This window comes from Urocampus carinirostris, chromosome 6 (genome assembly GCF_059441175.1).
Source record: "Urocampus carinirostris isolate Australia breed hairy pipefish chromosome 6, RoL_Ucar_1.0, whole genome shotgun sequence".
NCBI classification, from domain to species: Eukaryota; Metazoa; Chordata; class Actinopteri; order Syngnathiformes; family Syngnathidae; genus Urocampus; species Urocampus carinirostris.
The window spans coordinates 11665628-11671765 of NC_142354.1; positions in this window are offsets into that span (position 1 = coordinate 11665628).

A 6138-nucleotide genomic window follows, 5' to 3' on the forward strand; every position below is an offset into this window, starting at 1 on the left:
CGTTGACAAAGCCAATCCAAAGTTTAGGAGATAGCCCGAGGTTCCCCAAAAGGTGAGACGCACAAAGACCGCGCGATAGCTGATACTGCGCTGGTAACACAATCAAAAACAAAACGAACCTTTGTTCCCCAATCACGTTGTATCCGCTGATTTTCGCCCATGGGGTCTTTTGCTCGGATTGCACAATAGCGAAAACAGAATTGGAGTGACTGCTTTGATGCGTCCAAAGAACTCGTGAATTGAAAAGTGGAGCACGGATTGGGAGAGGCAGAAGTGGCCTCAAGACATTTTCTGGCTATTCAATATTTTGTATTTTCATTGAGGGGAGTAAATACTGCACCACAAAAGCTTTTACGATAATTGGAGTAACCGAGTAACACGGTATGCTTGAGGCCCCTGATTCCCTGACTTTTGACCTTATGGCCAACTTGGACACATTGGATTTTTGCAATAAGCTCTGCAACAGGGGTGGGGGACTATGCGCTGCAATAACAGCAGAATCATTGACACATACTGCTCACCCGATAGAGTTTCTAGCAGTATCGCGTAGACCCTTCTATCGACCGAGAGAGCTAACTGTGGTCATTGTGATTGCTGTTTACGTTCCACCAGATGCAGCTTGCATACCCCGACGGAGCTTTTATCGTCGCCGGCGACTTTAATCAGGCATGCTTAAGGACTGTACTTCCCAAATTCATTTAATACGTGGACTGTGCAACCAGGGGGGAAAAACACTGGAACACGTGTACAGTAACATCAAACATGCGTACAGAGCTTCCCCCCTCCACCAAGCTGGATCTGACCATCTCTGTCTGTCCGTCACCCCCTCTCCAGAGAAAAACAAAGCCTGCAACAAGGACAATACAAACATAAACTGTGTGATGAAGGAGATGCAGAAAAATCGTTTTAAGAATATTTAAGATAAAAAGAAACAGAAGGAAAAAAAATATCCCCAAATTGCCAAAAAATGTCTAGCAGGACATACATATTTTTTTGTTGCTATTTAAAAAAATCTTTCGTAAAATAGAAAAAAATCTTAAAATTGGATTATTACAGTCATTCAATTACATGTCACGGTTGCCATGGCTGATAATTGGCCCTCTCTTACTTTGTCAGTCCGTCAACGAACTTCTGGCCCTCAAGACGTGGGTTTCGACTCGGTTCTGTCCCTGTTGGTATTTCTGTACGTTATTGTTCCCGCTTATTTTGTCCTGTTTAATATCGGTTATCAGTTTAGTTTCTGCCTATTTTTGTCCTGTTTATTATTTTCTCTAGTTTCCGTTCCCGTCTAGTTTGTCCTGTTTATTTTCGATATCCTGATTCATTATCTATCTTGTCTGTCCCATCCTGTCCCGTATCGACCCCATCCGTCTGATATCAATTCGGGCAATTGGAATCGATCTCGTCGGTCTCTGGCTTCCTGTCTTTCCACGCCAGACCGCTGCCTAAGGTGCACGAATCCCCATTTCTAAAAAGCTTGTGTGAGAACGTCACGCGTTTGGGTCCTGATCCAGTTTTGGTTCATGACAAAAAAAAAAGGAAACAACAACAAAATAAGCAAAATTTTCTATAAATGGAGGAATCATTTTTCTTTCTTTAAAAGAATTTCTGAAAAAACATTTTTTAATCAAAATTGTGATGCATGACAAACAATTTTAAGAATCATTTCTCTCATCAGGTTGAAACATCATAAAATTAAAATAAATACAAAATAATATTGTGAAAGGAAAAAAAATCTCAAGATTTGCAAAACTGTCTAATAAAGGAGTTTAATGTTTGCCCAAAATGTTCTTTATGTGAACAAAAATATCCTTAATTGTGTGAAAAGTTATGTTGGATACAAATTTTTTTTTAAGATGCATTTAGTTTTCTTTAAAGGGACAGTGTATGATATTTAGTGCCTCCTAGTGGCAAAAAAACTTTTAGTCAGTAAAAAAACATTCATTTGAATAGCAGGGAAAATACATGAACTGCTATACCAAAGTGTCAGGACCAGAACTGAGACAGGACCCACTCGCGTAACGTTTCTCACAAGCTTTATTAGAAGAAAGGGAGGGTCTCGCGCCCACAATCCGGGGATTGCTGGAGGCAGGAAGCAGGTCGCTCTGAACGCGTAAGTGCTACTCCCGTGGCGAGTGATGGTGGTGTCGGGAACGGAATAAACGGATCAGTAGCCGGGATAGAAGAGCAAAAACGTGGTCGGGATCAGAAACAAGTCGAAAGCCAGGAGAGGAGAGTAGACGTGGTCAAGATAAAAAACGGATCGTTATTCGGGACGGGAGAACAGACGTGGTCAAGATAGAAACAGGTCATAATTCGGGATGGGGGAGCAGACGTGGTTTAGATCGAAACAGATCGTAGCGGGAGACTAACAGAAGCAAAAAACGGTACAGGCGAAAAAGGGCTTGCCGTGTAAAAACAGAGATTTGCAGACGGACCGACAAAAGGGGACTGACAGGACAGAATTTAAATAATGACAGGGAGTCACTCTGTCAACAAGCTGCAGCTGGCGCCACACGGGCGGCGCCTACTGGGCGCCATGGCAAGCGTGACAAATGTTAGTTAGGTCGAGAACTTCAGATTTCTTTTACACAGTGGAATCCCTAACCTAGAAGTTGCCCCATGTTTGTCTGGCATCTTGCTGCCAACATTGTGCTCTTGGCACTGGTTTTCCTTCGCATTAGACAATACAGTGCCATCTTGTGGTCAAATATAACACACTGGGGCTTTAAGAATAAAAAATACAATTACAAAAATGAATAATAGGAGAGAGAATGAAAAACTGTCTCTCACTGTGTGACTCACAAGTTAGTGGAAAATTTGGTTTGTGAAGGCAAGCGCGAGATATAAAGCGGAACGATGAGTTCATCTCGGCGTGACTCAAACCGCATGACAGCGTGGCGGTTTTCTTTATTTGTGTGGAAAAAAGCGTGCTGACAATCATTCACCATCACAACTACCAAACAAACAAGTTAGGGTCTTCCCTTTCCTTACATGGTGAGTCTGTGCCTTACCACGATCTTATTTCATTTATATTACTGCTACCAATATCCGCCTTCCTGTCATAAAAAAAGAGGCTAAACTAAACCTTACCCCATACCAGCAGGTAGCGCTGTTGGACTCGTCATTGCAGGACACTTATACACAAAGTATACAAATATATTTCAGCGGGAATTTCAACAAGACACAAGTTATTATTACACCCGTTACAGTTGTACATAATATCATGAAATGGTTCAAATAAAAAGAAAAACTAAGCAAGAATGTTGTACGAGTTGAGTAGAATTACCCTGAAATTGCAGCATTGTAATAAACAGAATCAGTCTCACTGATGCAATTTCAGTCCACAACCACTAGGTGGTGAACAGAAATACACTTCTAAGCTATGACTCAATTAAACCAATATTCCGTGAGCATGCAAGACTTGTTTTTTTAAACAGTGTTGTAACTTTCTGTGTTTTACATCACCGACAATCTGGCACCCTCTGTAAGAACCAGGAAAAAATAACCTAATACGGTTAAAATCTTACTGGGAACCTATCTTGCCAGGTCTGGTGTGTGCTGTAGAGATATTTAGTGAAACAGTGACTGCATGCTGAAAAGAGCCAAAGAGGGGGATAGATCATTACTGTGGCAAAGACGCCCTCTTATGGTGAAATCTGCAACAACAATAAAAAACAGTTGGAGCTGTGTGTAAAGACATAGTGAGGCACAGAGACACAATGCGAGGAAAATCAAATCCAAGGGTGCTCATTCGATGAGAGCAAGGATAATTGTTAAGAGTGGTCATTCTATAAAAATAATATCAATCATAAATTGTTTTCAAAATGTAGGACATACAATATAGAGCATTGATATCAATAATAAAAAACAACAACAAATACAAAACAATACCAAAAATAACTTTATGTCAGGACCGGAACGGAAACAGGACCCAATTGCGTTACGTTTCTTATAATTTTTATTAAAGGAAAGAGGAAGGGCTGAGCCCACGATCCGGTTTTCACTAGGCGCGGGGAGCAGGTCACTCTGAACGCGGAAGTGGATCTTCCATGGCGAGCGATGCCGGTGTCGGGAACGAAAAGAACGGGTCAAAACGGGAGAGCTAAAACGTAGTCGGGGTCAGAAGCGAGGTGATTAAAGCAACAAAGTCTTCTAAGGGCATGTCAATCCTCGCAAGTGGAAGTTTTCAAATCAGTTTTCATTTTATTGCCCTCCTCTGTGTGTAAAAGGGTAAAGTGTGAAGCACATTGTAAAGCGCTTTGGGAGGTCTTCATTGACTTAAAAAGTTCTATATAAGTGCAGACCCTTTACATTTACATCCATCCTGGTTGGGGAGCTCTGCAAGCATCTTTTATTCCTACAAGCAATACCTTGTAAATATTGCCTGTATATCCTAATATTATCAAAATTCTTCTGTAAACGGGCGGCAGTAGCTCAGGAGGTAGAGCGCTCGTCTTGGGATCAAGGGATCCCAGTTCGAATCCCAGCCCGTCCGTGTTACATGTCGAAGTGTCCTTGGGTAAGACACTGAACCCCTAATACCCTCAATAAGCAGGTTAGCGCCTTACATGGCTGCAAGGCCGCTATTGGGAAATGTGGAGCACATTGTAAAGCGCTTTGGGAAGTCATTGACTTGAAAAGCGCTATATAAATGCAGATCATTTCATTTCATTTCATTCTGTAAACAGTTTTATTACATGTTAATCCTGGAGTGCCACGTATAATCTTGTTTTAAACTGTATTACTATCAGATTATCAATGACAATACTATTCTATTTCTGTCAGGAGCAGAACGGAGACAGGACCCACCTGCATTGCGTTTCTCACAAGTTTTATTGGAAGAAAGAGAAAGGGCTGTGCCCACGATCCGGTGTTCGCTGGACGCGGGAAGCAATTTGCTCTGATACTCGGATTGTGCTCCGAACGCGGAAGTGGATCTTCCGTGGCAGGCGATGGCGGTGTCAGTGACGGAAAAAGCGGGTCGGTAACCGTGGCAGGAGAGCAAAAACGTGGTCGGAAGCGAGTCGTAAGCCAGAACGGGAGAGTAGACATAGTCAGGGAAAAAAAGAGGTCGAAAGCCGGGACGGGAGAGTTGACGTGGTTTGGATCAAAAACGCGTCGAAGCTGGGGGATGGACGGTAACAAAAAAACAGGTGGGAGTCAGGGTCGAAAAAGGCTTGCCTAGAGTTAACCGAGGTTCGCAGACGGACTGACAAAAGGGGACAGATAGGAGTGGGTTTTAATAGGGACAGGGAGTATCATGTAATCAGGAATCATGACACTTTAATCTTATTAAGACAGACTTGGGAAGGGGGGTGAGTAATTTGGGACGCGTCCATTAGTTCTTCATTAAAGCAATATTGATTCTGCGTTTGCTGGCGTAAAGGGTGACAGTTTTAGGGCCAAAACTAATGACCAGTGCCAATAAATGAGAGCAAAAAAGAATTTGCCTGTTTTTTACATGAGATAGTGCGGCCTGTCATTAAATTCAGGCTAATTCCTTTCTGCCTGCTCTCTTGATGAGAGTGTAACATCCTCACATCTCGTATTATTGTAGTGGTATTTTTGTAGTATTTATTTAGTAGTTTTGTAATATTTCTGTAGTAGTATTTTGAATCATAGTATTACTGTAGTAGCATTTTTGTATTCTTTCTAGTTTTTGTTTTGTTTTTGGTGTAATAAATATTATTGATGGTGTAATAGTAGGCTTAGGTCTGTGCAGCCCTTTGAGACTTCTTGCGATCAAGAGCGTCACAAATAAAAATGACTTGACTTTGTGTTCCGTAACCATGGCAACAATGGCCTTGTAAAATACTAGCAGTATTTTACAGTCTGTGGAGCCAAGGCGGATTTTTTTATGACTGATCTGACCGATAATGAAGGCCCCAGGAGTATTGGGTGGTTTAGCTAAGTTGTTAAAATGTTTGTTTTTGGAGTCCTCTTTGTTACGGTTGCCATGGCACCCAATTGGCCCCGCCCATGTGTCACGGTTGCCATGGCACCCAGTAGGCCCTGCCCGGGTGGCGCCAGCTGGAGCTTGTTGACCGATTGGCTCCCTGTCAGTGTTTAAACTCTGTCCTGTTAGTCCCCTTTTGTCGGTCCGTCTGCAAATCTCCGTTTTTACACAGCAAGCCC